Raw genomic sequence first — 11,067 nt, 5'->3', positions numbered from 1 at the left:
CAGATACTTACACCCAATCGATGGACAGAAGCCGGGGACCCCTGTGGTTGAATTAAGGAAAGGCTGGAGGAAACTGAGGGGAAGGGTGACCCCATAGGAAGACCAGCAGTCTCAACTAACCTGGACCCCCTGAGACCTCTCAGACACGGAGCCATCAACCAGGCAGAATATATGAGCTGGTCCAAGGCCTCAGACACAGGTCTACCTGAGGACTACCTGGTCTAACCTCAGTGAGAGAAGATGCACCTAACCCTCAAGAGACTTGAGACCCCAGGGAGTAGGGAGGCCTGGTGGGGTGAGAACATCCTCTTGGAGATGGGGGGGGTGGGATGGGGGGTGACAGGAGAGAGGAATGGGATGAGGAATTGTCAGAGGGCAGACTGGGAGGGGGATAACCACTGGACTGTAAAAAAAAAAGGATTAAAGATATTTTTTAAAAAATTAATTAATTAACTAACTAATTAATTAATTAATTTAAAAAAAGAGGGATCTTCCACCCAGTACATGGCCTTCAGTCCATCAATACTGTTCTTGTTTCTCTATACCTTTAAGTCTCTAACACTTAGAATATCTGCCCCATTATCTCAGACACCACCACTCACTTTTCAGTCCTGAATCTCTTTTATTTTTTAACTTATAACAATCCTCTGGTCTTTTAATGCAGAAAAATAACCAGAAGAAACACAAGAGCACTTTAAAAATGCAACATCTCCCATGAAATATTGCCATAAAAAGGCAATCTCTGCTTGAACATTGAACTTTTCAGCCTTCTTTGAGTTTCCATTCAGGTCACCTAACTAACATGCCCAATTAAAATTAAATACCTCATCCTAGTATGGGGTTTCCTCTTCTACCTTCATAAACCCCCATTTATTTGTCCTTGCCATCCAGAGGCAGTCCTTCCTCCTCCAACTCCCCCCACCCTCTCAAATAGCCCTTCCCCTCACCCTTGTTTCTTTCCCCCTTTTCTTTCATCCTGTTTTTATCCCGTCTTTGTCTCTTCTTCCTTGTCCTTCATCCCTCAGAGGCAAATACATCTCCTTGGTCCTGAGAACTTGGTCTTGGGACATCTTGAGCTGATACTCGGTCCCTTCATGTGGTTATTTACACAAAGGATTGCTTCATTCTGCTCCTTACTCCATGGAGTTACTTCTGATTCACCCACCAGGATGTCTCCTCTCACCATTCCTCCCATGGCTCTGAGTCTACAATTGTTTTCACCCATGGTGAAGCAAGTACTTTGTGAAGGATGTTGTAGCTTGAATAGGAGATGTCTTCCATAGGCTTCAATGTTCTCACATTTGGTTCCCTGCTGATTATTCATGATGACATGGATGTTGTGTAGCAGTTTTCTGCAAGCCCTCTTCATTGGAGGGAAATTTCTTCGGACATAAACTGTAAGGGAAAGAGAAACAGTAGTGAGGATAGGATGCTGACAGTGAGGTGAAACAACTGGATGTTGGGAGGGTGGCATTTCATCTTGCGGGGGGGTAGGGGCAGGGGGGCTCTGTTAAGACAGGAAGGAAACAACCCTTAATAGCTCCAAGAGGTCCTTGAAACTGACCAGATTGACTTGGTCCCTCCATCCTAAAGAGTATAAACGGTATAGACTGCTGGGAGTCCATCTCAAACAAGCCCAGGAACCTGGAAGAAGAGGCCAGCCAAACTGCCTGTAGGAAACAAGAGCTAACTAGCTGAGCTTTCTGGAAGAGGCTCAAGCCAACTGAGACATCTAGAGGGGACACTCTCCGACCTGTTGAGCTGCCTTCGGGCTAAGCAATGTGCTCAGGTTCCCAGCTTTGATGGGCTGCTTGGTTGTGCTTTGTTAATACAGTTGTCTTTGAGTCATTTCTGTCCCTGTAAGTAACCCCTTACTCATTATCAACCCCATTAAAACCCAGTGGTTCATCAAGTGGGATTTGGTGGTCTATCTATACTTTGGTTTGCCATCTGTTCCCTATCTGGAATGAGTAAATGTGTGTGTGGGGGGGGGGTGCAGGGGACAGAAAGAGTTGCACTTCCCTGGGAGAAGTCTTTTACACAACAGTAGGGGGGCTGTGGAGCCTTTAGAAGCTAGAAGCTAGTTAGAGGAAGTGAGCAAGGGGGTGGGGGCAGTGGGGGTGGTAGTAGGTGGGACTTTAAGTTTATAGTTTAATCCATTGTTTCATCTTGAGCCCTCTGTGCATCCTGATCTGTCTAGGCAGAACAGGCTGTCTGCTGCAAGTTCCCACTGCCATAGATGGAACCACAACCACTTTTTCCACCAACCTATAGACTATCATCTCCCCTTAAACCATTAGCCAAATGACTCTTTCCTTGTTTAAATTGCTTCTGTCAAGGGTGCTGTCACAATGACATATACAAGAACTAACACAGGGAGATGGGTAAGTTTATCATCGGAGGTCTTCTCCAGTGAGATATATGTTATAAAACCTAATGGCAAAGCTATTTCTAACAACATAGTTTATAAAAGTTGGGTGGATTCCATGTAAATTCTTTTATATATGCATGTCTATATTTTTCAGGAAGGTTCTACAGTAGTAGGTTTCCACATGATTCTTAAATATCTTTAGAATTTAAATAGAATTACCATATAATGTGGGGAATAATATCTCTCTTAGATACTAATTTGTTAGATAGACTAACAAATTAAAGCCCAGCACCAGGAAAGGATTACCAGCTTTGGAGTTGTTAAAAAGTGAGGTCCCATAGAACCTCAACATCAAAGACTACTACCATTGTTCTTGGTTGCCCTTCAGAACTTGATCATAAGACCCTATTGCTGAAGACAACACATACTTGAGTCATGGAACATTGAGAAATTAAGCTGGAAATGATTGGGAAGCTAAGATTTCTCTTTAAAAGAACTGTGGTCTGTGTCTGAGTTTGTTTTCTACTGCTGTTATGATTTCCCAAAATCAATTGGGGGAGAAAGTTTATTTGCCTTACACATCCTGATCATAGTCCATCATTGAGGGAAGCCAAGACAGAAACTTAAGCAAACACCATGGACTGCTGCTTGCAGGTTTACTCTCCATGGCTTACTCAGTCTGTTTCCTTATACAGCTCAGGACCACCTGCCCAGGGATGGTACTGCCCACCGTGAGCTGCCCCCTACATCAATCTGTAATCAAAAAAATTCCTCCAGTAACTTGCCTACAGGCCAGTCTGATAGAGGCATTTTCTCAATTGAGATAACCTCTTCCCAGGTGTCTTTAGCTTGTGGGCCAACACAACATGGCTTTGTCTAAGTAAATGTTTGGTAGAGGGAAAGTCAACCTGCCCTGTTGAGTGAACACAATGCTCTCTTGCTTGCTGTGCCTAAGGCATCTACAACCCATGTCTTGAAATACAGATCAGCTCCAGAACTTTGGATGCTGGACAAGCCAATTGGAATATTTTGCCCTTCCTACATCCCCTGGTCCTATCAGGCTGTCTCTCTTAGCCTTCCCCCACAAAAGCAGGATAAATATGCTCTGATGTGGTTGACCAGGTAGAATCCACATTCGGGTTCTTAAGATCAAGAGTGGGTTTTACACTGATATAAACTCCCTTGCCATGTGTATACATTCAGCTGGCTTTTTTTTAAGACCAGTAAGAATTTATTTCTGATTTGTAACTCAGGGGTCACTCTGCTGTTCATCAAATTGTGCCTGAGGAGACCAAGAACATGTTCTCATAAATGAGAAAGATCTTTGTGAAAATCACCCAGGTCACTGTCTTCCAGACTGATATGGCGCTTGCTCAAATTCATTAGGGATCCTTTCAAGTTTGATAACCAGTATGGCTGACTACAGGTGTTAACCTGGCTCAAACTGACACACCACCCAAAGAGACAGTGATAGTTTTGTACATGGATACAATGTGTTTAGATCAAGTCCACCCTCCCTTCCTTCCAGCTCAATCCTCAGTTCCCCATTTACTCCCTCCCAAGTTCATGTTTCCCCATCCTTCACAGGTTAGAATTCAATAAATGACAAAGAGAAACATAGACTGCACTCAAGAGGATGAAATCTGGTCCTTACACACAGAGTGAACTCAAATGGATAAAGGACTTAAAACTGAAAAGCCTGATGTTACAGTTCAGGTAAGACTCTTACAGACCACCACACCACAAGAGGCTAAATGAGAGTCATTTATTATCCAGAGACAATGAGCAGGTCAACTCCTTGAAAGAGTTCTCAACATTGAAGCTCAAGGTTGCAGGATTTCTATGAGCAAGAACTGCAATGACATCATTTTCATTTGTTGGTCAGGGGACGCTTGTGACAATTGTTTTCTCAGAACACTTGACACCCACTTTCCTAACTCTGCTCACTACTTTTCTTGCTTTAATGCTTCCTATAAAATTGTGGCCAACACTTCTGAGCACCCTGCTGACCTCTTCCCTGACACTATCCCCTAAACATACATTTACAACGCTTATCTTCTATGCGCTGTGACTCATTTCTGTCGATTTCTGGCTGATTACCATGTAATATTTTGAGGACAGAGCCCCCCTTGCTAGCTAAGACCAACATGGATGAATTTAGAGTCCACGAGTTCTCATTTGCCCAGCTGCCATCTGAATTGAAATACATTTCTAAAACCAAGAGATGGCTATTGAGGTGGCTCAGTGGATAAAGGTGCTTGCAGCCAAGTCTGAAGACCTGAGTTCTATCCCTGGAATCCGTATGATGGAAGGAAAGAACCAAGTCTTTCAAGTTGTCCTCTGACCTCCAGACATGTGCTGTGACATGGATGGGCACATGCATGCACATATACATGAATACTCTCTCACACAGAGAGTTCATATAACTCTCTCTCTCTCTCTCTCTTTCTCTCTCTCTCTCTCTCTCTCTCTCTCTCTCTTTCTCTCTCTCTCTCTCTCTCTCTCTGTGTGTGTGTGTGTGTGTGTGTGTGTGTGTGTATGTGTATTCTGAGATAGTATCCAGGGACATCACCTGAAAATTAGCCACTGATATACTCACTGCTCAGTAATTAGCTACTCTGGCTAAGGTAGTGGTGTCCAGTCCATGTTGGGAACTCATGGTGAGGATCCCAGTTTACATACAGAACAGGCTAATGATAACAATGATAGTGCTGGATGGCTGTACTGGCTAGTTTTGTGTGTCAACTTGACACAAGCTGGAGTTATTGCAGAGAAAGGAGCCTCCCTTGAGGAAATGCCTCCATGAGATCTAGCTGTAAAGCATTTTCTCAATTAGTGATCAAGGGTGGGAGGGCCCATTATGGGTGGTGCCGTCCCTGGACTGGTAGTCCTGGGTGCTGTGGTAAATCTCCAACCCAAGTATGCCCCAGCAATGAAAACACAACTCAATTAATATGAATACATGCTGTGTGCCTAGATTGGGCAGATCCAATCCACTACTACACTACCATCTTCCCCATCTATGAAACTCCTTATAACTTTTGGATTCTCTTCTGCTCCTCTTTATTTCCTCTCTCCTCCTCCTCTTTCTCTTCTTCCTACTCCTCTTCCTCCTCATCCTCTGCACCCCCTGTCATCTTCTCTTTCTCTCTCATTTTCTCCCAAAACCTTCAGCTCCACCTTTCCCTCTTTCTCTGCCCAATCACCCACTCTAGTCTTTATTTTATAAATTAAGATGGGAAGAAGGTTTACAGGAAATCACCTGAGTACAGACTCATTCCTTTTTCAAAGGCCCTCACAGGAGAACAAAATTAACATCAAATATAATTAGCCCCAGGGATATCTGCAACACCTGGGTTCTATCAGAAAGCAAGCTGAGCAAGCCAGGGGAAGCCATCCAGTAAGCGGCACCCCTCCATAGCCTCTGCATCAGCTCCTGCTTCCTGCCCTGTGTAAGTTCCTGCCCTGACTTTCTTTGATGATGAACAGCAATGTGGAAGTGTAAGTTGAATCAACCCTTTCCTCCCAAACTTGCTTCTTGGTCATGATGTTTTGTGCTGAATATAAACCCTGACTAAGACTGTGACAATAGAGTGAGAATTCCAAGTTATTATTTTTTTCATTCTGTTTTCATTCTTTTTCTTCTATACACAGAGGTACGAACAGGGAATATATGGAAATAAGTATAAGTTAAAAAGTAAAAAAGAAATTGGTTGGTGATAGTTAACATCAATTGTCTGACTGTTTCTTGAGCCACCTCTGGATGCTGTGTGCAGCTTTCTTTGGCATTACTGACACTTTTTTCTCCAGCCACCAATACGTCATCCATTCATTTGATTCCCATAGCTCTGCTATGCAACATTCAGAGACTCTTTGCTCTCCAACTCACTGGCTGGCCTTCTAGAGCTTTAGAAATCTCCCTGGAGATGTCCATGACTGTGTAACTCTTCCAGTCTGCCACAGCTATAAAGCTGGTATTGTGTAGACACACAAAAGTCTGCTGCTGGGATAAGCTCTTCCTGGCCCCATTTGGTCAATGGCTATCACTGAACATAAGAAATGGAATCCGCAGAGCCTATAGGTGGTATATTTTGAAATAAGTCTACAGCAGAAGGTCTTTGAAAGTTATCTGTTTCTGCACTCAGTGCCTTGTGGGGCATCCACTGTTGCTTTGCTGATTTCTGGGGAGCCCATGAGGCATCTTTCCTACTGTCCTGGTATGTCAAGGTGACACAAGGCAGGACAATTGCTAAGACTTTAGCACTTGTAACCTCCTTGCCCAAATCTCAGTCTCTGTCTTTTTATTGGTTAAACTACTGGTATTTCTAATCTTTCTAATCTCACTGTGAATGTGACTGAAAGCAGCCAGTAATTTCTTTGCTTTGATGTCCTAAAATCTCTGGGAGATATATGGCATGAATCTAGATTTGAGAATCTGTCAACCCTCATTAAATAAACATCCTTTTGCAGTAGACATTGATTAACATAGAAACCCACAACTGGTCAAGATGCAGAGAATAAGAGATGGAGTAGTGTTGAGTCCTAAATGAGACGTGTATATCACATCTCCTCTTTCCCAGGCTCAAGGACCATTGCAGAAGAGGAGGTGGGAAGATCACAGGGGCCAAAGGTGAGTATTAGAAAATAGTGCTTCCCGGGCACAGCAGGGGGTTGCAATATGGATTCACAAAGCCTGCACAAGTTCAAGCCAGACAAAATTCCAGTTTGGAGAGGGGAAGTGGGCATGAAATCCCTCTGTAGCTAAGGAGCTCTGGGCATTTGGTAGTTTCTGGAAGAGAGAGTCAGGTATCTTTAAGGGTGCAGGCCCTGGTAGGTAGAACACCCTCTCTACTTACACTTCCAAGAGTATGTGGGTAGCACAAACGGATTGATGGGTTTGAGGTAAGGTGCAGAGGACAGATTTGGGGCAGGTTTGGAAGAGGAAACAGATATAGGAGGAGTCAGGGAGAGGCAAGTATTATCAAAATGTACTATATGAAATTATCAAAGATTTAATAAGAATGAAAAAATAGAGAAAAATATCAGTGCCTGTCAGATAAACTGGTTCATCGCCTTTAAGCCTGGCCATTCATAAAGTGGCCACAGGGAGTCTGTGCCATGGTGCTGCTAAGAAAGCCTTTTCCCCAGTTCCACAAGCAATCCATGTTGCTATCTGAAACGTTGCCCGTGTGACTTTTACTATCCACATCGCTATCAGCATTCTGTTCTTCAGAGCTGTCACCACAACTGTCCCACTCCGATTTATTTTTTATTATATTTATTTGTTAAGATTTATTTTATCTTTAATCATGTGTGTATCTCTGTGTGAGTATGTTTGTATGCATGTGTGTATGTATTTTTGCATATGTATGTGCATATGTGTGTATGTCTCTGTGATTATGTGCAAGTGTGTGTATATGTGCATGTGTATGTGTGTGTCTATGTATGTGTGTACGTGTGTATAGGTGTGTGTCTGTTTATGTGTGTGTATGTGTCTGTGTGTGTGTGTGTGCAGATGCATATGAGGTCAGCGGTCAACTTCAGATATCATCCTTCTATAATCACCCACCTTGTTTTGTGAGACAGGGTCTCTCACTAACTGGAGACTCTCTAATTAGCTGGAGGTGGCTGGACAGAAAACCCCAGGGGTCTTCCTGTCTCCATTTCCCTGGGGATAAAATTACAATTATGTACCAGCACGTTTAGCTTTTTATGTGGGTGTTGGGAATTGATCCTTCCTGAAAAACACACCAGCCAGCTAGCCTGGAGTTTGCAGGATTGAGGCAGCAGGAACAAGAGAAATCTCGCCTCAAAAGAGGGTGGAAGGTAAAAACTGACTCCTTAAAGTTGTCTTCTGGCCTCCGCACACACTCACATACACACACACATTGTATACATATACACACCACACATACTATATGCACACACTTCACCATTTACTCTTGTTTATTTTAAATTTCATATGTAAAGTGTTCTCTCTTCCTATTACCAAGATGCTAGGTCAGAAGGTACACAACCCACTGGCTGCTGTTACAGGAAATAGTAGGCCTTAGCTAGGTTGGGGAGTCGGTAGGTAAGAGTGTGCCTCTTCTAAACCGGAAGGTCAAGTGCCATATATACAATTGTGAAAGGCAGTCAACCAAAGGCAATTATATTAGTCAGACTTTGAATCATTGGGACACAATAATTTACATAGTCAGCTCAGAGGGGAAAATTTTTTTCTTTGTCTTTCTTTTTTTTTTTTCCTCTGCTCAATGTTTCAGAGGAATTAGTCCATCATGGTAAGGAGGGTGTGGTCAAGAAGCATATAAAGAGATACAGAGAGTCAGGACAGGGCTTCCCTTACTTTCCTCCAACTAGTCCCTGCATTCCACTGCTTTATTATTCTCAGTAGTCCTTATGTTTTGAATCCATAAATGAGTGATACAATTATTAAGTCAGATCCTCATGATTTGATAAAAATGCCCTCATAGCTACACTATGCAGTATGCTTTACTAATCTGTTAGGTGTTTAATTTTTTAAATTTCTGGTGTTGGGTGTGGTGGTGGTGTGTTTTGCCTATACATATTTCTGTGCACTGTGGATGTGCCTGGTGCCTGCAGAGGCCAGAAAAGAGCAGCAGATTCCCTGGGACTAGAGTTACATATGTTTGTGAGCTGCCATATGGGTGCTGGGAAATGAACACAGATCCTCTAGATTCAGTGTTCTTCACTACTAAGCCATCTCTCCAGCCCCGTCTTGCTTATTAATTCAGTAGAATGACAAACAAGGTTAACCATCCCAGGAATCTCAGAAGATGAAATGTCAGAAAATGATGAGCCATGCTCTCATCTGTGTTCTAGTGCTGGACCATACTTTATCTTATAAACAGAGGGGAGGAGGCTCCTGGCTATGGAAACAACTTGCTTATAGAAGGAATTGAGCGGAGTGACCAGGTTGCTTCTCCTGGTGAGTTTTCAGATTGAAAACTCATACCCACACCTGCATTTCTAGTAATTGCTGAGATGATGTCGATGTTGGGGGTGGGAGATGGGACTTTGGGAAGTACTACAGAGAAGCCCTAGGGGAAAGTTGATAACCAGGTCCACTACAGCAAAGCAAAGCCTAGGCTCTCACTCCAAAGCCACCTGTGGAACTCACACATGCTCCTGTCTAGTTTTGAATGGGTTTCGGTGTGGTGGCTGGTTTTAACGACAACTTGCCACACAGCAGCAACGACTGAACAGAGAGCCTCACGGTCCTCATTGTCTCTGTTGATATCAAAGAAGCTACCATAAGTGTGTGCAACATTTCTGGTAATAGGCCTGGGGAGCAGACCAGAGGAAGTAGGATCTTCCTTTAGCTTGCTTGGCCTCCCATCTTCCCCTTGCAGCTGAGCTTGTTGCTGCTGCTGCTGTTGCTGCTGCTGCTGCTGCTGCTGCTGCTGCTGCTGCTGTCTTTGCTGAAACCCAAACTAGTATTTCCAAACTTCTATTGTTGGCTGAGGATCAGGGACTCTCCAGGAACCTTTCAGGTATACAGGAACTGGTGCGGCACTGAGCCTGGTGGACAGACTCTCTACCAGGCTGTTCATTTTTCCAGTGTGAGACAGCCAATGTAGGACTATTGGCTGGCAAGGTAACCACTCTCGAGGATGGACCAGCTACTGGGGGTTTAGCTTTTCTGGTGTGAGACATCTGTCTTTACTTTAACTGAAGCTGGTTTCATCAATTCTTTATGTATGTATTCATCTTATCAGTTCTGTTTCTGCAGAGAGCCCTGGCAAACATACTTGTTAAGTGAAATTTAGAGAGAGGCATTATTTTTGGACTAGGCTCTTGTCTGGGAGATCAGAGCCGACCAGAATAGCAGGTTATATACTGGCTACTATGCTCTGTCAATGCTCAATATACTACTTAATCAAACTGGCTTTTGAAATGCTCTGCTCCTTCCAACTAAAACAAAACAAAATCGGTAGGGCCCTGTTTCCAGAAACAGATGACATGCAAATCCTCTCTGAAGTACTCTTCTTTTGGGCCTTTCTTCTTCTTAGGTTCTTTTCATTTTGGCCAATACTGCTGATCTCTACTGCTCATCTTAGGGAGCTATTGCATTTTATACAATGTGTTGCTGTCTACATTCCCGAGTCATAATTAGCCAATTTGATCTTTAAATTCATTTTTCCCTCTATTTTTGCCTATGTAAACCAGTTGGGCCAGATCATAAACTCTTTTTCTTTTTTAATCGCCGTTAATAATTGCTTTTTAAATTTACTCTGCCACACATAACTTTCAACTTACATATTTGAATGCTGCATAAGAGGACTTGCAGGGAAGTGAAAAATAAGTGCGGACTGACGGACGTTTGAGCCACAGGAATGGGACAAAAGACTCCGCCATTAACGTCAAAGGAAGCGTTTTTTAATCCTCCTTCAGGCTGTCATTTTGCACTCATCCCGGGTCCTTTGCATCATTCTCGTAAACCTGCTGGGCGGGAAGAAAGTGGGAAGGAAAACACGCTTCGCCTCGCAGCAGCGTCAACTAGCGCCTGGATAGTCCCGGTAGAGTGGCGGACCGGGGTGGGGCTTGGGGGGGTGGGGTAGGGAGCACGGAAGAGTACACAGGGACCACGTGACCGCCGCGACCACGCTGATTTAGGTCGCGCGATCCGCCGTCACATCAGCTTATGTCGCCGGCCGCTGATTGGCGAGCTGCCT

The 11,067-nt window shown here is 43.7% G+C and overlaps 2 long non-coding RNA genes across 2 annotated transcripts; one reads left to right on the top strand and one right to left on the bottom strand.

Moving 5' to 3' along the window:
- Positions 1-602: 602 nt before the first annotated feature.
- LOC116072825 lies at positions 603-11,065 on the bottom strand. Its single transcript, XR_004111563.1, has 2 exons — positions 10,652-11,065; positions 603-1,395 (listed from the first exon to the last, which is right to left on the bottom strand). It is a non-coding gene; the product is annotated as an uncharacterized LOC116072825 (long non-coding RNA).
- LOC116072824 lies at positions 2,277-7,000 on the top strand. Its single transcript, XR_004111562.1, has 3 exons — positions 2,277-2,384; positions 3,959-4,087; positions 6,952-7,000. It is a non-coding gene; the product is annotated as an uncharacterized LOC116072824 (long non-coding RNA).
- Positions 11,066-11,067: the final 2 nt, after the last annotated feature.

Source organism: Mastomys coucha, unplaced genomic scaffold (genome assembly GCF_008632895.1).
Source record: "Mastomys coucha isolate ucsf_1 unplaced genomic scaffold, UCSF_Mcou_1 pScaffold23, whole genome shotgun sequence".
NCBI lineage: Eukaryota > Metazoa > Chordata > Mammalia > Rodentia > Muridae > Mastomys > Mastomys coucha.
Note: the sequence above shows the minus strand (reverse complement) of the source record. Positions and strands in the feature narration are given on the sequence as shown.